This window comes from Papio anubis, chromosome 1, assembly GCF_008728515.1.
Source record: "Papio anubis isolate 15944 chromosome 1, Panubis1.0, whole genome shotgun sequence".
Taxonomy (NCBI): domain Eukaryota; kingdom Metazoa; phylum Chordata; class Mammalia; order Primates; family Cercopithecidae; genus Papio; species Papio anubis.
In genome coordinates, this window is record NC_044976.1 from 37,150,179 (window position 1) to 37,176,134 (window position 25,956).

Consider the following 25,956-nt stretch of genomic DNA (forward strand, 5'->3'; position numbering starts at 1 on the left):
CCCCACTGGAACAGAATGGAAACAGAATAAGGAATATCCCGATCACTTTAGTCTCCGGCTTCCTATTCCTGATTCCTCTCCTTAGCTAAACTCAACCAGAAGCCAGAGGGCAAGGTGCCCCAAGGCACAGAACAAGGCAGAGAATGGATGGGGAGGTGGGGGGAGGAGTCAGCAAACAGCTGGAAAAAAGAGATTCAGGAGTTGCACAGAGATGACAACTCAAGCCATGGGAGTGGGTGAGGTCATTCAGGGAGATAAATTAGAGACAAAGAAGAGGACCTAAGACAAGACTCAAGGGAATGCTGTAGGGACAGAAAGAGTGAGCTCTTCCCTCCCCATTATAAAGGGTCACAGAGAAAAGCATAACAGATTCATTACATGCACACCTGTGCGAGGGAGTCATACAAGATATTAACTCGAAGGAGGGCCAGGTGGTTGATGCTTAAATATTCTCTTCACTGGGGAAAAGATGGATGGAGGGCTGGTTGTTGGAGTCAATTATTTTCAGGATAAATGAGTAAGCCCAAAGAACAATGGCCTAGGACCAAGTTTCTCCAGGCTCTGAGGGAGGTGGCCACGCAGGTTAACGGGAGGGTGAAAGAAGAAAACAAGAAAAGGTTACATCTTATTCTGCAGATGAAAATATCTCAGGTCAGCCAGGCGCGGTGGCTCATACCTGTGATTCCAGCAATTTGGGAGGCCAAGGCAGGCGGATTGCCTGAGCTCAAGAGTTCAAGACCAGCCTGGGCAACATGGGGAAATTCCGTCTCTACTAAAAATACAAAAAAAGTTAGCCAGACTTGGTGGCACACACCTGTAGTCCCAGCTACTCGGGAGGCTGAGGCACAAGAATTGCCTGAACCTGGGAGGCTGAGGTTGCAGTGAGCCGAGATTGCACCACTGCACTCCAGCCTGGGTGACAGAGTGAGACTCTGTCTCAAAAAAGAAAAGAAAAGAAAAGAAAAGAAAATATCTCAGGTCATCTCAGAAAGAAGAGATGGCAGCCTGTGGTTGAGTTACTCTTTCCTAGATCTGGAGAAAGGAAGCAGGGCTCAGGGAGATCCTGGCTGTGTATTTCACAGAAGTGACTTTTTCTCTACAGATGTAAATCTCCTCCACAAAAAGCAGCTTTTCAGGGCTATTCCTGTCTACAGGCTCTCTGAATAGCCATATCAAAATAAGTCAAAGAAGTATATTTTGGGATGAAATATTTTTGCTTTCTTTTCACACCAACAAGGGCCATGCAGAGTATACAACAAGGGAAACTAAGAGGAAACGCCAGAACTGAGAGTCAAGCACACTGTCCACCACAGGGACAGAGCAGAGAGAAAGGACTCAGACGGCACAAAAGCAACCAAGCCCTGGAATGGACAGAGTAGTAGAAGGAGGAACCTGGGAGATGCCTGGGGCACTCGTGTCAGGCACTGAGGCTTTCTGTAGGGAGCTTATACCGACACATGCATAAGGAAGTTACACCTCACCCACATTTTCTAGCTGCAGCGGGTGGCAAGGTTACCTGCTACGAGTTAGGAGGAGAAAGACTGGGTGGAAGCTTGAAGGAAATTGACAACTGCTTAAAAAAAAAAAAAAAAAAAAACAGCTGAGAGGAGAGAAAAGGGACCAAAGCAAGGCAGAAGCTCACAGAGGGATTCCAAGAATCAAATCAGAATGGCACAGATCAACAAGCAGGCAAGAATGAGGGACCCTCAAGGAGTGAGAAACTGGGGAAACCAGGTCCTGTCCTGAGTGATATGTTAGTAAGATCAATGCGGCATGGGTGAGAGCTGAGCGAATGCCGCCAGCAATGATTCAGCACCCAAGACTGGAGACAGCTTTCATGTAAAATGAAAAATGTTGACTGGGCACAGTGGCTCACACCTGTAATCCTAGCACTATGGGAGGCCAAGGCGGGCGGATCACGAGGTCAAAAGATCGAGACAAGCCTGGCCAACATGGTGAAATCCCATCTCTACTAAAAATATAAAAAAAATTAGCTGGGCATGGTGGCAGGCACCTGTAGTCCCAACTACTCAGGAGGCTGAGGCAGAAGAATCACTTGAACCCAGGAGGTGGAGGTTGCAGTGAGCCGAGATCCCGCCACTGCACTCCAGCCTGGGTGACAGAGCGAGACTCCGTCTCAAAAAAAAAAAAAAAAAAAAAAAGATGAAAAATGTCTACAGAATAAAGGTCCTGCTCAGCTATGGAAGTGCAAAGAGTATCAGGAGGCAGTGCTTAGTCGCAGACCTGTACTGGGGTTGTGGTTGGGTCACCTCAACTCTAACATCTAGTTATCCCTGGCGTCAAAGACACTACTGACTGTTCCAGCCCTCCAGCTAGCCTCCCTTGTTGTGATTTGAGGCTCAACAAGCTGCTTTCTGTGCTCTGTGATTTCAGAGAGAAAAGGTGTCTGCCCACATCCAGTGTACTCACAAGTTAGGGAGCTCTCAGAAAACAAAGCCTTGTGATCTATTCAGAAACAGGAAAATAAAAAAGAAAACAAACCCTATATTTTATTTACCTCGGTATCTCCAGCACCCAGAACAGGGGTTGGCATTGAGTTTGGTTCAAAAAGGTGTTTGCAAAACATATCTGGAGAAGGTTGATATGCCCTTAAATATTTGTAAATGAATAAATTTTCATTTAATGACCAGGCACAATGGCTCACACCTGTAATCCCAGCACTTTGGGAAGCCGAGGTGGGCAGATCACCCAAGGTCAGGAGTTCAAGACCAGCGTGACCAACATGGTGAAACCTCGTCTCTACTAAAAATACAAAAAAATTAGCCAGGCATGGTGGTGCATGCCTATAATCCCAGCTAGTTGGGAGGCTGAGGTAGGAGAATCACTTGAACCCGGGAGGTGGAGGTTTTGGTGAGCTGAGATCCCGCCATTGCACTCCAACCTAGCAACAAGAGCGAAATTTCATCTCAAAAATAAATAAATAAAAATTAATAAATTTTCATTTAGAATTTGTACACCAGTTCCGTGTAAATTTCATTAATGTGAATCACTATCCACAAATTGTATCAGTTCTGAGATATTGACAAGTTCACATTTCTTTTTTTTTTTTTTTTCCTTTGAGACGGAGTCTCACTCTGCAGCCCAGGCTGGGGTTCAGTGGCACAATCTTGGCTCACCATAACCTCTACCTCCCAGGTTCAAGCGATTCTCCTGCCTCAGCCTCCCGAGTAGCTGGGATTAGAGGCACCCACCACCACATCTGGCTAATTTGTGTATTTTTAGTAGAGATAAGGTTTCACCATGTTGGCCAGGCTGGTCTCGAACTCCTGACCTCAGGTGATACACCTGCCTTGGCCTCCCAAAGTGCTGGGATTTGAGCCACTATGACCAGCCACAAGTTCACATTTCTAAGCATGCAAAATTTGGAGCTTGACCCTGAACTGTGGTGAATTCACCGAGATCATGAGTCTTTGGGGCCAGAGAACCAGTCTTCTCCCTTTTTTTTTTTTTTTTTTTTTTTGGACGGAGTCTCACTCTGTCACCCAGGCTGGAGTACAGTAGCATGATCTCGGCTCACTGCAACCTCCACCTCCCAGGTTCAAGCAATTCACCAGCCTCAGCCTCCCGAGTAGCTGGGATTACAGGCACATGCCACCACACCCAGCTAATTTTTGTATTTTTTAATAGAGACGGGGTTTTGCTGTGTTGATCAGGCTGGTCTCCAACTCCTGACCTCAGGTGATCTGCCCACCTCTGCCTCCCAGAGTGCTGAGATTCCAGGCGTGAGCCACCGCACCCAGCCCAGTCCTTTGCAATGCTACCCCACCCAGCACCATCCCTGTCCATCCAACCAACATCATGATTTTTCTCTTTTAAAATTTCCATTTGAAAATTCTGTAGATGGTTGTTTGACTTTCCCCCACCCCTCCAGCAGCTCTTGGCTGCTCAGGCAAAGAACAGGACGGTGGTAGGATTGACTTAGGTTTGGGTGCCACAGAAAGACAAGGATCAGGTACATTTCCAGCTCATCACAACCCCCTCTCTTGGAAAGCCTCCCGACTCCATACCATCCCTCAGGACTTTAGCTGCCATATATATATATTCAATGACCAGCATTGGTCACAGTGATTGGACCAAAGCAGGACATTTGACCCAGGTTGGGCCAGTTAGTTTCCCTTTCCTAAAAATTTGCAACTGGGGCAGAAAAACCCTGCTCTGTCTCTTCGTTTTGGTGAAACTAAAAGTAGTAAACCTGGGAACTACATACAGTTCTGAAACTGCTTTTGCAAAAATTATAACAGTGAGAAAATTATGACAGTAAAAGAGAACTGACCGAAACAATTCCATCTTGCCTTTAACCTCCAAACTGCCCTTGGTCATTCCTGGACATGGGCCAAACTAACTTTGGGAGAAATGTATAGTTTAAATGTTAACATCTCTTCCCAAAGCTAAAATGAAAGGCCACCAGTTTAGGAGGATGAGGGGGCCTGAATTCCACTAAGATATAGGCTTCCTTAAAGGATTACTAGTTACTGTTCCAGAGGTCCCAAGATTTACAACCTCCCCAATTACTCTTGTAAATAACGTCACTATTGTAGAACCTAGGATTGGCCTTTTAAGATGCTTTTCAGACTTCTGTATTTCTGACCAGCAGATGATTCTAGCTAGATCAGACCCTCTGTGGCCTCCACCTGGAAGCGAATTCGGCACAAGAAGACCGGTTTCCACACAGTTATGATTGCATCCCCAAACAATCAGCAGAACCCATTCCCTAACTCCCTGCCTGCCAAATTATCCTTGAAAAACTCTAGCCTATGACTTTTCAGGGAGATTGATTTGAGTAATAATAAAACTCCAGACTTCCATTTAGTCAGCTCTATGTGTATTAAACTCTTTCCCTATTGCAATTCCCGTCTTTTATTTTCTTTTATTTATTTCTTCAGCCACTACATCTGGCCAAAGATAGGGCCTTTAAAGAAGTAATTAGGCCAGGCGCGGTGGCTCATGCCTGTAATGCCAGCACTTTAAGAGGACAAGGCGGGCAGATTGCCTCAGCTCAGGAGTTTAAGACCAGCCTGGGCAACATGGTGAAACCCCGTCTCTACTAAAATACAGAAAAAATTAACCGGGCATGGCAGCATGCGCCTGTAGTCCCAGCTACTCGGGAGGCTGAGGCAGGAGTATTGCTTGACTTGGGAGGCGGAGGTTGCAGTGAGCCGAGATCATGCCACTGCTCTCCAGCCTGGTGACAGAGTGAGACTCTGTCTGAAAGGAACGAGGGAAGGAAGGAAGGAAGGAAAGAAGGAAGGGAGGGAGGGAGGGAGGAAGGAAGGAAGGAAGGAAGGAAGGAAGGAAGGAAGGAAGGAAGGAAGGAAGGAAGGGAAGGAAGGAGGGAGGGAAGGGAAGGAAGGAAGGAAGGAAAGAAGGGAGGGAGGGAGGAAGGAAGGAAGGGAAGGAATGAAGAACAGGGAAGAAGGAATCCCAGCACATGGGAGGCAGGTGGATCACCTTGATGTCAGGAGTTCAAGACCAGTCTGGTCAACATGGTGAAACCGTCTCTACTAAAAATACAAAAATTAGCCAGGCATGGTTGTGGGCGCCTGTAATCCCAGCTACTCAGGAGGCTGAGGCAGGAGAATTGCCTGAACCTGGGAGGCAGAGTTTGCAGTGTGCCAAGATTACGCCATTGCACTCCAGCTTGGGTGACAGAGACAGACTCTGTCTCAAAAAAAAAAAAAAAAAAAATTAGCTAGTCATGGTGGCACACCTGTAATCCCATCTGCTTGGGAGGCTGAGGCAAGAGAATCGCTTGAACCCAGGAGGCAGAGCCTGCGGTGAGCCAAGATCACACCACTGCACTCCAGCCTGGGTGACAAAGTAAGACGCTGTTTAAAAAAAAAAAAAAAAAGAAAGAAGGAAACGAGGGGGGGAGGAAAAAAAGATGCTGCCAGGTTGCTTTCCAAAAAAGCTAAAAAAATTTGCCTTTAATCAGCAATATGAGAGCTTCCTTTTTCTCCACAGCCCCTCCAGTGATAGATACTACAAATCTTCTAAGGCAGGGCTACCCAAATGTCCATCAATCAACAAGTGGATAAAGAAATTGTGGAATATATAGATATAGATATGATGGAATACTACTCAACCGTAAAAATGAATGAATTAATGGCATTCACAGCGACCTGGAGGAGACTGGAGACTATTATTCTAAGTGAAGTAATTCAGGAATGGAAAATCAAACACCGTATGTTGTCACTTATAAGTGGGAGCTAAGCTATGAGGATGCAAAAGCATAAGAATGACACAAAGGACTTTGGGGACTCGGGGAAAAGGCTGGGCAGGGGGTAAGGGATAAAAGACTACAAATTGTGTGCAGTGTTTACTGCTCAGGTAATGGGTGCGTTGAAATCTCACAAGTCACCACTAAAGAACTTACTCATGTAACCAAACACTTGTTCCTCATTAACCTATGTAAATAAAACATTTAAAAAAAAACTGGGCGGGCGCGGTGCTTCACGCCTGTAATCCCAGCACTTTGGGAGGCTGAGGCAGGTGGATCATGAGGTCGGGAGACGGAGACCATCCTGGCTAACATGGTGAAATCCTGTCTCTACTAAAAATACAAAAAAAAAATTAGCCAGGCACGATGGAGGGCGCCTGTAGGCCCAGCTACTCAGGAGGCTGAGGCAGGAGAATGGCATGAACCTGGGAGATGGAGCTTGCAGTGAGCTGAGATCGCGCCAGCCTAGCCGACAGAGCAAGACTGTCTCAAAAAAATAAATAAATAAATAAATAAATAAAATCTGAAGGTCTGATGGATGTAAAGTAGTATCTCATTGAAGTTTTTTGTTTTTTTGTGGGGTTGTTGTTGTTGTTGTTGTTTTAGAATTGAGATCTTGCTCTATCACCCAGGCTGAAGGGCAGTATACCATCATAGATCACTGCAGACTCAATCTCCTGCAGGGCTCAAGTGATTCTCCTGAGTACCTGGGACTAAATACTTATGGCACCATGCCTGGCTAATTAAAAAAAAAAAAAAATTCAAGATCACTTGAGGCCAGAAGTTCGAGATCAGCCTACCCAACATGGTGAAATGCCGTCTTTACCAAAAACATAAAAATTAGGCAGGCTGGATGTGGTGGCTCACGCCTATAATTCCAGCACTTTGGGAGGCCGAGGTGGGTGGATCACAAGGTCAGGAGCTCAAGACCAGCCTGGCCAACATGGTGAAACCCTGTCTCTACTAAAACTACAAACATTAGTTAGGTGTGGTGGTGTGCACCTGTAATCCCAGCTACTCAGGAGGCTGAGGCAAGAGAACCACTTGAACCCGGGAGGCAGAGATTGCAGTGAGCTGAGATCGGGCCACCGCACTCCTGCCTGGGCAACATAGCGAGACTCCATCTCGAAAAAAAAAAAAAAAAGTTAGCCAAGTGTGGTAGCACACGCCTGTAATCCCAGCTACTTGGGATGCTGAGGCAAGAGAACCGCTTGAACCTGGGAGGTAGAGTCTGCAGCGAGCTGAGATAGCACTAAAGCACTTCAGCCTGGGCAACAGAGTGAGATTCTGTCTCAAAAATATAAATAAATACATAATTTTGTTTTTAGAGATGGGGTCTCACTTTGTTGCCCAGGCTGGTCTCAAACTCCTGACTTCAAGGAATCCTCCCCATGGGCCTCTCGATGTGCCGCGATTATAGGCGTGAGCCACTGCGCCTTGCCTCATCAAATTTTAATTTACATTTCTCTGACTAATGTGAGAGTTTGAACACCTTCTCAAATGGTTGCAAGCCATTACAAGTTTTTTACAATTTTATGTTTATACCTGCCTTTAATTTACAACTTGATTTTTGAAATTTGTGTAAGGCTAGTGAAGTGAAGCAGTGGGAGTGGAGAAGGACAAATAAATCTGTAACTGGTTGTGATCAATTAGTTGTAAACACCACTTCACACAGACCAGCCTCAATTTGATACAACGTTTTATTCTGTTTGCTCTAAGTGGGGAGCAGAGATTATTGTCACTGAGTGGTAAGACTGACGGGGTACTAGGGAATTATTCTGCATTGGGAAGATTTTACTCCATGGGTCATTTACCTTAGTTCAGGTAGTCCAAGTGTATTCCACAAATTCTAGTCTCATTGGCTAATCTTTGAAAGCAAGTTTCTTGTTTGAGTAAGTATAGAAAATGCTGTATATCATAACCCTGCCTTATAAAATCACAGCACATGTCAGCGTCATGAGGCCTCTAAGCTTCTAAGAAGTCTTTCAACAAACAAGTCTGTTCAATGTTGCTTCACCTAGCACTTCCCAAACTTGTCTGACTTCTTTTTTTTTTTTTTTTTTGAGACGGAGTCTCACTCTGTCTTGTCGCCCAGGCTGGAGTGCAGTGGTGCGATCTCGGCTCACTACAAGCTTCACCTCCCGGGTTCACGTCATTCTCCTGCCTCAGTCTCCCAAGTAGCAGGGACTATAGGCGCCCGCCACCAAGCCCAGCTAATTTCTTTATAATTTTAGTAGAGGTGGGGTTTCACCATGTTAGCCAGGATGGTCACGATCTCCTGACCTCGTGATCTGCCCGCCTCAGCCTCCCAAAATGCTGGGATTACAGGCGTGAGCCACCACGCCTGGCCGGCTTCTTTCATGCACACTTGCTGTAATGCCTTTTGACTGGTTCATCCCACAGAATTAGGAGTGCCTTCTCACAATAGCTTTGTAAACGAAATAGGATATTTCTTGCCAAATTTACTTTAAAAACAAATGTACCGTTGTTTAAGAAAATCATACCAGGCCAGCGCGGTGGCTCACAGCTATAATCCCAGCCCTTTGGGAGGCTAAGGTGGGTGGATCACGAGGTCAGGAGTTCAAGACCAGCCTGGCCAACATAGTGAAACCCTGTCTCTACTAAAAATACAAAAAATTAGCTGGGCGTGGTGGCGGGTGCCTGTAATCCCAGCTACTCAGGAGGCTGAGGCAGGAGAATCGCTTGAACCTGGGAGGCAGAGGTTGCAGTGAGCCAAAATCACGCCACTGCACTCCAGCTCAGGCGACAGTGCGAGATTCCTGTCTCAAAAAAGAGGCTGGGTTCGGTGGCTCAGGCCTGTAATCCCAGCACTTTGGGAGGCCGAGGCAGGTAGATCACGAGGTCAGGAGATCGAGACCATCCTGGCTAACAGGGTGAAACCCCGTATCTACTAAAAATACAAAAAATTAGCCAGATACGGTGGTGGGCACCTGCAGTACCAGCTACTCAGGAGGCTGAGGCAGGAGAATGGTGTGAACCCAGGAGGCAGAGCTTGCAGTGAGCCGAGATTGCGCCACTGCACTCCCTTGGGCAACAGAGAGAGATTCCATGTCAAAAAAATTTTTTAAAAATTTAAAAAAAAGAGACCTGGTGCGGTGGCTCACACCTGTAATCTCAGCACTTTGGGAGGCTGAGGCAGGTGGATCGTCTGAGGTCAGGAGTTTGAGACCAGCCTGGCCAACATGATGAGACCCCATATCTACTAAAAATACAAAAACTTAGCTGGGCATGGTCGTGGGCGCCTGTAATCCCAGCTAATAGGGAGACTGAGGCAGGAGAATTGCTTGAACCCAGGAGGCGGAGGTTGCAGTGAGCTGAGATCGTGCCATTGCACTCCTGCCTGGGCAACGAGAGTGAAACTCTGTCTCCCAAAGTGCTGAGATTACAGGCATAAGCCATGGTGCGTGGCCTCTAAGAATTTGTTGACGCTCTGTCTTTTTTTGCTGTTGTTAATAACATTTTTATTTAATAAGAGAAGAGAAGGAGTCTTGCTATGTTGGCCGGGCTGGTCTCTAACTCCTGGCCTCAAGCAAAACTCCCAAAGTGCTGGGATTACAGGTATAAGCCACCACACCCAACCTGAAACTCTGTCTTGATTATATCTTGAAAGGAGACATTGCTCTTATCTTCTATCAACAGATTGTTCAAATTAAATGAGTTCTATTCTGTATTTGGGCAAGTGTAAACTGTTTTTCAAGCTTGTGTTTGAAGAAGCAAAAAAAACAAACAAACAAACCAAAACAACAACAAAAACTCTACTGGCCGGTAGTGGTGGCTCATGCCTGTAATCCCAGCACTTTGGTGGGGGGATCACCTTCGGTGGGGAGTTCGAGACCAGCCTGACCAACATGGAGAAACCCCGTCTCTACTAAAAATGCTAAATTAGCCAGGCATGGTGGCACATGCCTGTAATCCCAGCTACTCGAGAGGCTGAGGCAGGAGCGAAACTCTGTCTCAAAAAAAAAAAAAAAAACAACTCTACTAGAGTCATTGCATGCAAGTTACATGCAAAATAGAACACAAAAGAAGCTCCAGTAATCCCAGCACTTTGGGAGGCTGAGGCAGGAGAATTACCTGAGGCTGGGAGTTCAAGACCAGTCTGGGCAACATGGCGAGAACCTGTCTGTATAAAAAATAATAATAATAAATAAATAAATAAAACTTGTCAGCATCTTAGTGTCATCAAATAAATTAAGCCTAATAATCCAATAATTTTTCTTTGCATGAGACTCTGGGCTTGTGTGTTTTTAAAAAATGAATGTGTGTCAGGTTCAATTGCAATTATTTTATTTTATTTATTTTTTGAGATAAGGTCTTGCTCTGTCACCCAGGCTGGAGTGCAGTGGTACAATCATAGCTTACTGCAGCCTTGACCTCCCAGGCTCGAAGTGATCCTCCCACGTCAGCCTCCTGGGTAGCTGAAACCACATGTGCACTCCACCATACACCTGGCTTTTTTTTTTTTTTTTTTTTGGTAGAGACAGGGCCTCCCTGTGTTGCCCAGGCTGGTCTAGAACTCCTGGGCTCAAGCAATCCTCCTGCCTTGGCCTCCCCAAGTGCTAGGATTACAGGCGTGAGCCACCATGCCTGGCCTTGTTTTATTTTTCATTTACTGTAAAGACGGGGTCATACTATGTTGCCTAGGATGGACTTGAATTCCTGGACTCAAGGGATCCTCCTGCCTCATCCTGCTGACTACCTGTGACTACAAGCATGTGTCCCCACACCCAGCTAAATTGCAATGATTTTTGTTAACTGCGAATTCCATATTCTCTGAAGAAGAGATTGATAATTTCTGTTCATTTGTTTAAACATTTTAATTAAAGAAGTAAGGAACATTTAGCTGCAGAACATTCATATTGTTCTGCCTGATGTACTCTCATTTTTGTCCACCTATTCACTTTAATTCCATAGATATTCTCTCATCTGAATGAACTTGAAATTTAATCTATCTCACCTTCAAAAAGAGAAGTTTCTTTTTCCAGACCATAGACCTGCTTCTCTGATATTTTTTTCCACCTAAAGGTCATTTAGCTTCCCCCTGAACAATAACAAGCACTAGGCCAGGCGCGGTGGCTCACTCCTGTAATCCCAGCACTTTGGGAGGCTGAGGCAGGCGGATCACCTGAGGTCAGGAGTTCAAGACCCAACATGGTGAAACCCCATCTCTACAAAAATACGAAAATTAACCAGGCATAATGGCGGGTGCCTGTAATCCCAACTACTCGGAAGGCTGAGGCAGGAGAATCGCTTGAACGCAGTAGGTAGAGGTTGCAGTGAGCCGAGATCGCGCCATTGCTCTCCAGCCTGGGTGACAGCACCAGACTCTGTCTAAAAAAAACAAAACAAAACAAAATAAAACAAAAAAAAGCACAATAGCAAGGACTCACACAGTATATAGTTTGTGGCGGTGGCTGTACCAAGTGTTTTACATATATATTAATTTATGAATCCTAACATATAGAGAGATTAAGTAATTCTAGCTAATGGGTGCAGAGTTTCACTTTGAACTCAGGTAATCTGGCACCAGATTCTGCCTCTCCTCTCTGTCACCCAGGCTGGAGCGCAGTAGCATGATCTCAGCTCACTGCAGCCTCCACCTCCCAGGCTCAAGGGATCTTCCTGCATAGCCTCACAAGTAGCTGGGACTACAGGCGTGTGCCACCACGTGGCTATTTTTTTGTTTGTTTGTTTGTTTTTTGAGACCTAGCCTCGCTATGTCACCCAGGCTGGAGTGCAGTGGCACAATCTCGGCTCACTGCAAGATCCACCTCCCGGATTCACACCATTCTCGTGCCTCGGCCTCCTGAGTAACTGGGACTACAGGCGCCCACCACCATGCCCAGCTGATTTTTTCTTTTCTTTTTTTTTTTTTTTTTTTTTTTTTTTTTTTTTAAGAGACTGGGTTTCACCATGTTGCCCAGGCTAGGTACAGCTTTCTCTTTTTTCCCCCCTCAAGACGGAGTCTTACTCTGTCGCCCAGAGGTGGAGTGCAATGGCGCAATCTCGGCTCCTTGCAACCTCCACCTCACAGGTTCAAGAGATTCTTGTGCCTCAGCCTCCTGAGTAGCTGGAATTACAGGCACCCGCCACCATGCCCGTCTAATTTTTGTATTTTTAGTAGGAATGGGGTTTCACCATGTTGGCCAGGCTGGTCTCGAACTCCTGACGTCAGGTGATATGCTCACCTCAGCCTCCCAAAGTGCTGGGATTACAAGATTGAGCCACTGAGCCTGGCCTTGTGCTCTTCTTATAAAGATACCAGTCAAGTCCATGCACATTGGCTCATGCTTGTAATCCCAGCACTTTGGGAGGCCAAGGCAGGCAGATCACCTGAAGTCAGGGGTTCAAGAACAGCCTGGCCAACACAGTGAAACTCCATCTCTACTAAAAATACAAAAATTAGCTGGGTGTGGTGGCAGACGCCTGTAATCCTAGCTACTTGTGAGGCTGAGGCAGGAGAATCGCTTGAACCCAGGAGGCAGAGGTTGCAGTGAGCCGAAGTATCATGCCACTACACTCCAGCCTGGGCGACAAAGCTAGACTCAGTCTCAGAAAAAAAGACACTAGTCATACTGAGCTATGGCCCACCCTAATGAACTCATTTTGCCTTAATTATCCCCTTAAAGGCCATACGTTCAAATGTAGTCACATTCTGAGACACTAAGGGTTAGGATTGCAACATATAAATTTTGGAGGGACACAACTAAGCTCATGAAAAGATTATCCTCTTCTTCCTCTACTGTTGTCCATATGATACATGCTATGGTTTAAATATGTTCCCCAAAGAACATGTATTGAAAACTTATTCCCTAGTGCAATAGTTTTGGAAAATGGGGCCTAATAGAAGATGTTTATGTCATGAATGCTCCATCCTCGTGAATGGATTAATGCCAGTTATGAAGGGACAGTGTGAGCCACTGTGCCCTGTAGTCCCAGTTACTCAGGAGGCTGAGGCAGGAGAATGACGTGAACCCAGGAGACAGAGCTTGCAGTGAGCCAAGATCGCACCACTGCACTCCAGCCTGGGTGACAGAGCAAGAATCTGTCTCAAAAAAAAAAAAGAAAAGAAGTTGGATAGATAGATCATGTTTGATAGATAAATACACAAACTATTTACAGTAGTTACTTTTGAGAAATGAACTTAAAGGACGCTTTCATTTTTTACTTTCTGTATGTTTGTATTGTTTAAATATTTTGCAATATTTTGTAAATTAAAAAATAAAGGTTTTCTAAAAACAAAGATTGTGTGAAGAAGAAATGGATTTCTTATTGTTGTCCGACAGTTCTGGAGTTAGGTTCCCTAGGACTCATCTTTCTCACTGGCTATCAAAAGTAGGTTGGTGTAAGCCGGGTGTGGTGGCTCACGCCTGTTATCCCAGCACTTTGGGAGGCTGAGGCGGCTGGATCACCTGAGGTCAGGAGTTCAAGACCAGCCTGGCCAACATGGCGAAACCCTGTCTCTACTAAAAAAAGAAATACAAAAATTAGCCAGGTATGGTGGTGGGCACCTGTAATCCCAGCTACCTGAGAGGCTGAGGCAGGAGAATTGCTTAAACCCAGGAGGCGGAGGTTACAGGGATCCAAGATTGTGCCACTGCACTTTAGCCTGGGAGATAGAGTAAGACTCTGTCTCAAAAAAAAAAAAAGTAGATTGGTGTAAACAGTGGGTATTTTATACACTATACAAGTAAAACAAAAGGGAGGGATTTATAGACACATAGGTATAGTTTTTTTTATTTTTTATTTTTTGGAAGGATAAAAAAGAAAAGTTGGGCCGGGCGTGGTGGCTTACGCCTGAAATCCCAGCACTTTGGGAGGCCGAGGCAGGCAGATCACAAGGTCAGGAGATCAGGACCATCCTGGCTAATACGGTGAAACCCCGTCTCTACTAAAAATACAAAAAATTAGCCGGGCCACTTGGGAGGCTAAGGAGAGTGAATGGCGTGAACCCGGGAGGCAGAGTTTGCAGTGAGCTGAGATCGGGCCACTGCACTCCTGCCTGGGTGACAGAGCAAGATTCCATCTCAAAAAAAAAAAAAAAAGAAAAGAAAAGAAAAGAAAAGAAAAAGAAAAAGAAACTGGTAAAAGTCAATGATTCTTGGGATGAAAACTGGTGGATTAGAGAATAGAGGTGGGTAAGGAATTTTAATTCTCACTGTATACTGTTGATAGTGTTTGATTTTTTTTTTTTTTTTTTACCATATGAATGTATTAACTATTAAAAATAGCTGGGTTGGCCGGGCGCGGTGGCTCAAGCCTGCTATTAACACTTTGGGAGGCGAGGCAGGCCCGGGATCACAACTCAAAAGAGATGAGACCATCCTGGCTACTCTGGGGTGAAACCCGTCTCTACTAAAATACAAAAAAACTAGCCAGGCTGAGGTGGTGAGCCACCAGCAGTCCCAGCTACTAGGGAGGCTGAGGCAGGAAAGAATGGCGTAAAGCCAGGAGGGGCCGGGCTTGCAGTGAGCGAGATCCGGCCACTGCACTCCAGCCCATAGGCGACAGAGCGAGACTCCGTCTCAAAAAAAATAGCTGGGTGCGGTGGCTCATGCCTGTAATTCCAGCACTTTGGGAGGCTGAGGTGGCGGATCACTTGAGGCCAGGAATTTGAGACCAGCGTGGTCAACATGGCAAAACCCTGACTCTACTAAAAATACAAAAATTAGATAGGTGTGGTGACGCACGCCTGTAATCCCAGCTACTATAACCTCTGCCTCCCGGGTTCAAGTGACTCTCCTGCTTCAGCCTCCCGAATAGCTGGGATTACAGGTGCCGGGCACTAAGCCTGGCTAATTTTTGTATTTTTAGTAGAGATGAGGTCTTGTCATGTTGGTCAGGTTCGTCTCGAACTCCTGACCTCAGGTGATCCGCCCAACTTGGGCTCCCAAAGTACTGGGTTTACAGGTATAAGCCACTGCCCCTGACCTTAGACTGTCTTGAAGCTTAGTCTCTGGATGTGTTTTGAGTTTCCCAATCAGATTCATGCCTAAGGGGCTTGATCTGGAACTAAGCTAAAGTAGGGAATAAAATGAAGTCGCATGGGGGGATTCAGTAAGTCACAGCTCTGGTACCAACAGCTCTGGCAGTGGCTTCCTGTTCCCCAGGTCCTGGGGTACTGTGTTCCTGGAGCCAACAGTTGGAACAATGGCTTCCTAATGTCCCAGTTTTCCGATGTGGCACAGGCAACAGTTTTCTTGGTAAGAATTTATGTCTATCTTAAACCAACCTTCATTCAATAATCCCAACTAAGTATAGATTGTTAAAATGTGTAAGCCTTGTTTGCAGTAGGCTTTATGAGATACACTGGCACTAATCCAAAATTAATGTCCCTTACAGGGGTGGTCTTGACGGTTATGGGTGTGGGGACACGACATGTATGCTGGGTCCATAGCACTCTAACCCTCTTTCCTTCCTTTAGGAAATTTCATCAGGTGATGAGTCAGAGATGCAGGGCCTACCATCCCCTACAGAAGCTGAAAGTGCTAGGTACTCTTTTTTCCACCTGCCTTGCAGCTAGAGCACTGGCATGTGGACTGGGCTCTGCCAGTCAGCCACATCTGCCTCGAAGCTTGCTAGAAAAGTTGGTTTCAGGAGGATCACTTCCTGGAAAAGCAGTGACTGCGGAGTAGTGATCAGTCCAGTATCTGATGGTCATGGGATCATTGGCACAAGCAGCATATCTGGAGCTCTTCAATCATGGCAGTAGTGCCTTGTCATCAGACCAGTTCTGCAATTTGGTTTTGGCTCTTTCTCATTATGTAGCTCAGAATGTGGTTCTTTAGCCCACCCGTTTATTTTATAGGCTACATAATATCCCCTCTTGTTGTTTTTTTGAGATAGGGTCTTGCTCTGTTGTTAGGATTATACTACATACAACTTCAAGCACATTCACATCGAAAATTACCTCTAGTTACTGCATCCAGCTCTGAGTACAGAATCTCTAGGGGATGCCCAATATTTCCAATCACTCCAGATCTTAAAACCCATGGCTAAAATTATATATTTACTAGCAACATATTCTTAGTCCATTTTGTGTTGCTGTAACAGAACACCACTGACTGGGTAGTTTCAAAGAAAAGAAATATATTTTTCACAGTTCTGGAGGCAGATGAGTCCAATATCCAGGTGCTGGTGTCTGTTGAAGGCCTTCTTGCTGAGTTGTTCATGGTGGAATGTGGAAGGGCAAGAGAGTATGGGACAGTAAGAAATTGAATTCAAAACCTCAAGTCTTTTCATGAACCCAGTCACTGAGCCACCGATGAGGACTCAGCAACTTTCGCTTTGAGCCCCCTTGCTTCCTGATGCTCCATACCCCACCTTTGCCCACTTCCCCCCACTTCTTCCACTGCTACCTCTGTAGGCAGTTTCTGCTGAGGAAAACGAATTGTATAGTATGTTTACTATTCAGAACCGCTACTCTTTTAACCTCTTTGCTAGATGCAACTAAGGGCAATAACCTGCTTCCTGCTGGCACCGAGGATTGTATCCATATAAGAATTTAACAAAGAAATGGCAGGAAGACCCTTACTACTGTCCAAGGAATTGATGATGACTACCATAAAAAAAAAAACTAGGCCAGGCACAGTGGCTCATGTCTGTAATCCCAGCACTTTGGGAGGCCTAGGTGGGTGGATCACATGAGGTCAGGAGTTCGAGACCAGCCTGGGCAACATGCTGAAACCCCATCTTTACTAAAAACACAAAAACTGGTTGGTTGTGGTGGTGCATGTCTGTAGTCCTGGCTACTTGGTAGGCTGAGGCAGGAGAATCCCTTGAACCTGGGAGAAGGAGGTTGCAGTGAGCCGAGATTATCATGTCACTGTACTCCAGCCTGGGCAACAGAGCAAGACTCTGAAACAAAAAGAAGGAAAGAAAGAAAGAAACTAGTGATGGCACTCAAGAAGAAATTTGTCTGAATTGAGCATCCAGAAAATGCAGAACTAATTAAGCTACAGAGTGACTCGTGCAAGAACCTATGCCAGTTCCTTGCAGAGACTGCACTGGCCAACGACAGTCAGCTGAAGGTTCATGGGTTCTAACTGTCTGTGGCTCACTGAAGCTTAAGTGAGGATTTTCCTTGCAATGAGTAGAATTTCTTTTTTTTTTTTTTTTTGAGATGGAGTCTCGCTCTGTCGCCCAAGCTGGAGTGCAGTGGCTGGATCTCAGCTCACTGCAAGCTCCGCCTCCCGGGTTTACACCATTCTCCTGCCTCAGCCTCCCGAATAGCTGGGACTACAGGCGCCCACCACCTCGCCCGGCTAGTTTTTTTGTATTTTTTAGTAGAGACAGGGTTTCACCGTGTTAGCCAGGATGGTCTCGATCTCCTGAGCTCGTGATCCGCCCGTCTCGGCCTCCCAAAGTGCTGGGATTACAGGCTTGAGCCACCGCGCCCGGCCGCAATGAGTAGAATTTCCCTTCTGTCTTTGTCACAAGTTTAAAAACCCCACAGTGTGTATGAAGTAACTATTTGGGGTCTGCTCTTAGCTTGGACTAGTGTAACTCCTTCATGTAATAAACTGAAAAGAGCCACACAGACAAAAAAGAAAAGTCCTTTCACACCTGTAATCCCAGCACTTTGGGAGGCCGAGGCAGGTGGATCATTTGAGGTCAGGAGTTCAAGACCAACCTGGCTAACATGGTGAAACTCCATCTCCACTAAAAATACAAAAATTAGCCGGGTGTGGCAGCACACGCCTGTAATCCCAGGTACTCGGGAGGCTAAGGCAGGAGAATTACTTGAATCCGGGAGGTGTTTGCAGTGAGCCAAGATCACACCACTGCACTCCAGCCTGGGCAACAAAGTGAGTCTCCATCTCAAAAAAAAAGTGATTATGTGAATCTGAAACTGCTGATGGTCACAGATCCACCTTCATGATGAAGTCAGATTTATCCTCCAAAGCAATTTCACTAGGTATAAATAAGCTTTTCTAACAGCTTGTTGACATATAATTCACATACTAGGAAGAAAGGCCAATCAAATTCTTTTTTATATAACACATAGGATTCATCCTTTTGCCATATAAGGTAATATTCACAGGTTTCAAGGATAGGAAGTAGATCTCTTTGGGGCCCATTATTTAGCCTACCACTTAGGATGATAATGGAACATACCCCATCGGGCTATTGTGAGCATTAGATGAATTAACACATATAAAACTTGTATATAGGCCGGGTGCGGTGGCTCACGCCAGTAATCCCAGCACTTTGGGAGGCCAAGGCAGGCTTCTCACAAGGTCAGATGTTCAAGACCAGACTGACCAATATGGTGAAACCCCGTCTCTACTAAAAATATAAAAATTAGCCGGGCATGGCAGCATGCGTCTGTAATCCCAACTACTTGGGAGGCTGAGGCAGGAGAATTGCTTGAACCCAGGAGGCGTAGGTTGCAACGAGTCAAGATCATGCCACTCCACTCTAGCCTGGGCGACAGAGCAAGGCTCCGTCTCAAAAAAAAAAGAAAAAAAACAAAAAACCTTCTATATAGATAGCCCTCGATAAATAAATGTTGGCTATTGTTTTTATTATTCATTTCTATAATGCACCTTGTTTTTAGCCATCTCATGTCGGAGCACCCTTCTTTCTTTGGGGAAGGCCCTATTATACGGATCTCAACAGGATGTAGAAGCCCCGTTTGAATTACTCAAGTGTAATTACTAAAGTTGAAGAGAGAATGTATTTCCTTCTGTCCCCTCTCATGTAGGCCATGAGCCAATGAACAGGGGTTGGTCAATAAATTGCTCATGCCTGGGACACTGGAGTCTTATTGGACTCAGTGTGAGATTATTAAGGACTGTAACAATGATGTCAAGAGTTTGACAGCAACAAATGTCTACTGGAGGTGTCGTGATCATACTTTTCTTATGGTGAGGTGTGATCAAGGAAGGCTATCTAGCTTCTTTTGGCCAGAAAAATTGCTTTCAATTCATTTCCCAAGGCTGCCTTTCCTGTTTTTCCCTTCCTTTCTGTGAGTTACATAATCTTCCTCTGATAAATTCCTTTCTACCTTAGTTATCCACTTTTGGCTTCTAATGCTGCAGCCAACAATCCTGGTTGGCATTCTATTGGGATTCTATTGGTCTGCTGTTTGTAGCCATTAATTAACTATTGCTGTTTGACTTTTGGATGATGTGTCCTGAAAGTAAGACTTCGTGGACTTGATTAGAACAATTTCATGCCATTGAAAAATGCAAGAAAGAGTTAAATGATTATGTCACTTACAGTAAGAAACCAAAAATTCCGGTTTAGATTTTCCAGTTCAAAGCAAATTTTAAAATTGAGAACTATTGTGAAATGTGGCAGAAAGCCATTCTGCCTGTATCCAGCAATCTGGCACTGCAGAACACCAGATTCAGACATGTATTAATTTCAACAAACGGTGCAGGGACAACTGGATAGCCACACATAAAAGAATGAAGTTTGGGCTGGGCGCGGTGGCTCACGCCTGTAATCCCAGCACTTTGGGAGGCCGAGGCAGGTGGATAACGAGGTCAAGAGATCAAGACCATCCTGGCTAACACGGTGAAACTCCATCTCTACTAAAAAAACACAAAATAAAATTAGCCAGGTGTGGTGGCAGGTGCCTGTAGACCCAGCTACTTGGGAGGCTGAGGCAGGAGAATGGCGTGAACCTGGGAGGCGGAGCTTGCAGTGAGCCGAGATAGTGCCACTGCACTCCAGCCTGGGAGACAGAGTGAGACTCCGTCTCAAAAAAAAAAAAAAAAAAAGAAGAAGAAGAAGAAGAAGAAGGAAGTTGGACCTCCAGGCCAGACACAGTGTCTCATGCTTATAAATCCAGCATCCTGGGAGGCCAAGGTGGGTGGATCACCTAAGGTCAGAAGTTAGAGACCAACCTGGCCAACATGGCAAAACCCCGTCTCTACAAAAATACAAAAAAAAAAAAAAAATTAGGCATGGTGGCATGGGCCTGTAGTCCCAGCTATTCGGGAGGCTGAGGCATGAGAATCTCTTGAACCTGGAAGGCCAAGGTTGCAATGAACCAAAATCGTGCCACTGCACTCCAGCCTGGGCGATAGAGTGAGACTTTGTCTATTCTACCTTACATCATACACGAAAATTAACTCAAAATGGATAACAGACCTGGATGTAAAACTAAAACTACAAAACTCCTAGAAGAAAACATAGGTAGCCTAGGCAACATAATGAGATCCCTTCTCTGCAAAAATTTAAAAGGAATCTGAGTGTGGTGGCCCACATCTGTAGTTCCGGCTACTTGGGAGGCTGAGGTGGGAGAATGACTTGAGGCCAGGAGGTTGAAGCTGCAGTGAGCCATGATCACAACACTGCACTTCAGCCTGTGTAACAGAGCAAGATTTTGTCTAAAAAAAAAAGGGCGGTGGCAGGGTGGCAGGGCAGAAAAGGAAAAAAAAGAAAAAGTAAGTAAGTTGGGGTGTCTCACAATTAACAATTTTTTGCTATACATGATACCACAAGAAAGCAAAAAGAAGAAAACTCACCAAATGGGAGATAATAGTTGCAAAATCATATATCCAAGAATGGACTTGTTCAGAATACGGAAAGTACTTTTAAAACACAATGATAAAAAGACATATAGCTCAATTAAAAATTGGGGAAGGGCTTTGGGAGGCCAAGGTGGGAGGATTGCTTGAGTCCAGGAGTTTGAGACGAGCCTGGGCAACATAGCAAGACCTCATCTCTACAAAAAATTTAAAAATTAGCTAGACATGGTGACATGTGCCCCTAGCCTTAGCTAGTTGGGAAGCTGAGACAGGAGGATACCTTGAGCTCAGGAGTTCAAAGTTACAGTGGGCTATGATCACGCTGCTACACTGCAGCCTGGGTAACACGATGAGACTGTATCTCTAAAAAAAAAAAAAAATGGCCGGGCAGGTGGCTCACGTCTATAATCCCAGCACTTTGGGAGGTTGAGGCAGGTGGATCATCTGATGTCAGGAGTTCAAGACCAACCTGGCCAAAAAGGAAAAACCCTGTCTCTACTAAAAATACAAAAAAATTAGCCGGGTGTGGTGGTGCATGCCGGTAATCCCAGCTACTTGGGAGGCTGAGGTGGGAGAATTGCTTGAACCCAGGAGGCAGAGGTTGCAGTGAGCCAAGTTCGGGCCATTGCACTCCATCCTGGGAAACAGAGCAAGAGGCCATCTCAAAAAAAAAAAAAAAAAGGCAAAGAATTTGAACAGACATTTGTACAAAGAAAATATGTCAATGGCCAATAAGCACATGAAAAGATGTTCAACATCATTCATCATTGGTTATTAGAGAAATGCAAATCAAAACCACAATGAGATGCCACTTCACACCACTGACTTCTGGGGAAGGAAGAGGGTATAGGACATTGAGTTCAACCAATGATTGATACCCAGCCAACAGCCAATGATTCAATCAATCATGCTTACATAATGAAGCCCCAGTAAAAACTCTGGACAGGCTGGGCATGGTGGCTCATGCCTGTAACTCCAGCACTTTGGGAGGCCGAGGGGGGCAGATCACGAGGTCAGGAGATTGAGACCATCCTGGCCAGCATGGTGAAACCCTGTCTCTACTAAAACAAAAAAATTAAAAAAAAAAAAAAATAGCCAGGTGTGGTGGCAAGCGCCTGTAGTCCCAGCTACTCGGAAAGCTGAGGCAGGGGAATCACTTGAACCCAGGAGGTGGAGGTTGCAGTGGGCCAAGATTGCACCACTGCACTGCAGCCTGGTGACAGAGCAAGACTGTCTCAAAAAAAACACAAAAAAACGAAAACACACACACACAAAAAAAACTCTGGACAATAAACCATGGTGGAATTTCCTGGTTGGTAAACAGATCAATGTGTCACGAGGCTGATATTCCCTGATTCCACAGGGAGAAGGCATTCCTCGAAGTTCTGCTCTTGAAACTCTCCCAGATCTTACCTTGTCTCCTCATTTGGCTAGTCCTGACTTGTATTCTTTATAATAAAGCTGTGATTGTAAGTATATCACTTTCCTGAGTTCTGTGAGTCATTCTAGTGAATTATCAAACCTGAGTGGGTCTAGGAACCCCCAGATTTGTAGCCAGTTGGTCAGAAATGTGGGTGGCCTGGGGATGCCTGATGTGTGCCTGGCATTCAAAATGAGGGCAGTCTTACTGGGGACCCTGACCTACAATTTGTGGGTTCTGTGCTAACTTCAAGTGGTTAGTGATAGAATTCTACTGTAGTACACCAGTTGGTATCAGAATATTAACTTCTGTGGCAAAAGATGTAATTTAGTTAAGGATCTTGAGGTGGAGAGTTCATCCTGAATTATCCGAGTGAGTCTTAAATACAATCAAAATTTGCTTATAAGGGAGGCAGAGGGAGATTTGATACAGACAGAGGAGGAAGAGGCAACGTGATCACAGAGGCACTGAGAAAGAGGCAACGTGACTACCATCTGTGGCTGAACAACTAAGTTGTGTGGAACTCAATGCTGGATCCTTGCCAATCAGGATAGAGTAACAGCTCTAGTGTCTGAATAGCAATTGCTATCATCATTCCCCACCCCCACCCATAGTTGCTTATCCATTACTCCCTGCCAAAACCACTCCTTCGGCGTCCTGACACAGTTCATCTCTGTCCTTCCCTCTACTTTTTCCTCTTGCATCTACTGGTAGCTTCTCTCTCTATTCTCCTTCTAAATTCCTCTTGATCTCTTCTTTCGTCTAGATGCAACTATCGCACAGCTTCTGCTTACTACCTTTTCTTTCTGTGTCTCTACTGCTATTTCATTCACAGTCAATACCTTAAAAATGTTTAGTTTGGTCAAGCACTTTCTTTTGTTTTTTGAGATGAGGTCTCACTCCGTCACCCAGGCTGGAGTGCAGAGTCGCAATCACAATTCACTGCAACCTCTGCCTCCTGGGCTCTTGGTGGAACCATGTTGCCCAGGCTGGTCTTGAACTCCTGGGCCCAAGCGACCCGCCCACCTCAGCCTCCCAAAGTGCTGGGATTGTGGTCGTGAGCCACCACACCCAGCCTCTCAAGTACTTTCTGATATGGTGTCCTTGTTGGTTAGAGCACTCATTCTAGACCACCTTATGGTGTTTAGATTCCCTTTAATGAATTCAAAAGAGTTATGTAATAGTTACTTATTTTAAAATGTTGATGTTTACAATATGCTGGAAATTCCATCCTTTGTAATATTTAATCTTAAGGTTGAAAAATTTAAATGTCGGCCGGGCGCGGTGGCTCACACCTGTAATCGCAGCACTTTGGGAAGCCGAGGCGGGCGGATCACGCGGTCAGGAGATCGAGACCATCCTGGCTAACATGGTGAAACCCCGTCTCTACTGAAAATACAAAAAATTTAAAAATTAGCCAGGCGTGGTGGCAGGCACCTGTAGTCCCAGCTACTTGGGAGGCTGAGGCAGGAGAACGGCGTGAACCCGGGAGACAGAGCTTGCAGTGAGCCGAGATTGCCCCACTGCACTCCAGCCTGAGCGACAGAGTGAGACTCTGTCTCAAAAAAACAAAAAACAAACAAAAAAAAGAAAAAGAAAAATTTAAATGTCAACTTAAAAATATGCAAGGGAGTACACAATTTTTCAGAATTGTTTTAGAGGATATGCAACTAAAACAGTTGGCTCCTGGCCCAACCTCTTTCTTTGCTAGAGTGAAAAATGAGGAGCAGGCCAGGTGCAGTGGCGCATACCTGTAATCCCAGCACTTTTTGGGGCCGAGGCGGGTGGATCACTTGAGATCAGGAGTTCATGAAGAGCCTGGCCAACATGGCGAAACCCTGTCTCTACTAAAAATACAAAAACTGGTTGGGCACGGTGGCTCCCGCCTGTAATCCCAGGACTTTGAGAGGCCGAGGCGGGCAGATCATGAGGTCAGGAGATCGAGACCATCCTGGCTACTCGGTGAAACCTCGTCTCTACTAAAAAATACAAAAAATTAGCCGGGCGTGGTGGTGAGCACCTGTAGTCCCAGCTACTCAGGAGGCTGAGGCAGGAGAATAGCATGAACCTGGGAGGCGGAGCTTGCAGTGAGCCAAGATCGCGCCACTGTACTCCAGCCTGGGCGACAGAGCAAGACTCTGTCTCAAAAAAAATTAAAATAAAATAAAAAATAAATAAATAAAAATAAAAAAAACAGATTAGCCAAGTGTGGTGGTGCATGCCTATAATCTCAGCTACTTGGGAGGCTGAGGCAGGAGAATTGCTTGAACCCCGTAGGTAGAGGTTGCAGTGAGCCAAGATTGTGCCACTCACTGCACTCCAGCCTGGGTGACAGAGCAAGACTCCGTCTCAAAAAAAAAAAAAAAATGAGGAGCAAATATTACAGCAAATAATGGGGACAGAAATACTTTGAGCTGGCCGGGCGCGGTGGCTCAAGCCTGTAATCCCAGCACTTTGGGAGGCCGAGACGGGCGGATCACGAGGTCAGGAGATCGAGACCATCCTGGCTAACACGGTGAAACCCCGTCTCTACTAAAAAATACAAAAAACTAGCCGGGCGAAGTGGCGGGCGCCTGTGGTCCCAGCTACTCGGGAGGCTGAGGCAGGAGAATGGTGTGAACCCGGGAGGCGGAGCTTGCAGTGAGCTGAGATCCGGCCACCGCACTCCAGCCTGGGCGACAGAGCCAGACTCAGTCTCAAAAAAAAAAAAAAAAAAAAGAAATACTTTGAGCTGCAAAGCAAAATAAAACTAGCCTGGGTGAGGTGGCTCACGCCTGTAATTCCAGCACTTTCGGAGGCTGAGGTGGGTGGGTCACCTGAGGTCAGGAGTTCAAGACCAGCTTGGCCAACATGGCAAAACCCCAACTCTACTAAAAATACAAAAATTAGCTGGGTGTGGTGGTATGTGCCTGTAATCCCAGCTACTTGGGAGGCTAAGGCAGGAGAATCACTTGAACCTGGGAGGCAGAGGTTGCAGTGAGTCGAGATCGCACCATTGCACTCCAGTCTGGGTGACAGAGTGAGTGAGACTCCATCTCAAAAACAAAAAAAAAAAGGTAAAGGAAAACTAACTGAATACAAGCACCAGCACTGGGGGAAACATTCTGACTTTATTCATAAGAAGAGTTATGCTAAACATTTGAAATGCAGTATCTTGGTTAATTCTGACAACCTGTGATGCAGGTTCATTTTACAGGTGAGGAAACTGAGGCTTAGAGAGGTTGTGACTAGACTAGGGTTATACAATGTTGGCCATAACAGAGCTGGAATTTGAACCTGCATCTGCCTGATCCCATGTCTGTGTTTTAACTGTATCATTGTGCTGTTTGGCAGACAGAAGAGAGGCCTCCCTGTCTCTCATCTCTGGGACTGGCAGTGACCGCACCAGTGGCAGCCAGCAGCGGCAGCAGGCAGATCCACACCAGCAGAGAGCAGGCTGAGCAATAGCTCTGGAGTGATGGCAAGAAGACCCAAGGCACTGTGGTACCTGTTGTCAACACTCAGATTCTGTAACCTGTATCAGAGGAAGATGGAGTGACCTCTGGTGGCCTAAGAAAAGCCACCATGCCCGTACCATGTGGAGAGCTAGGAAGGGAGGTCTCTACTGTCTTGTCCTGTCTTAGTGGGTACAATCGTGGATTGTCAGGAAAAGGTGGCTGGCAGGGGGAACAGTTGCTACTACCTCATTGTTCTGCCTTTGCTCTGTGATCCTTTGACACTCATGGCATTCAGCTATACCTCTCTTTTCCTACCTTTAATTTGTCATCCTCTGCCAACTTTCTATTCACTCTCCC

The 25,956-nt window shown here is 45.7% G+C and overlaps 1 pseudogene; it reads left to right on the top strand.

The window, feature by feature from the left end:
- The first annotated feature begins 15,100 nt into the window (after window positions 1-15,100).
- On the top strand, window positions 15,101-17,420 carry LOC116273716 (annotated as a pseudogene).
- The last annotated feature ends 8,536 nt before the right edge of the window (window positions 17,421-25,956 follow it).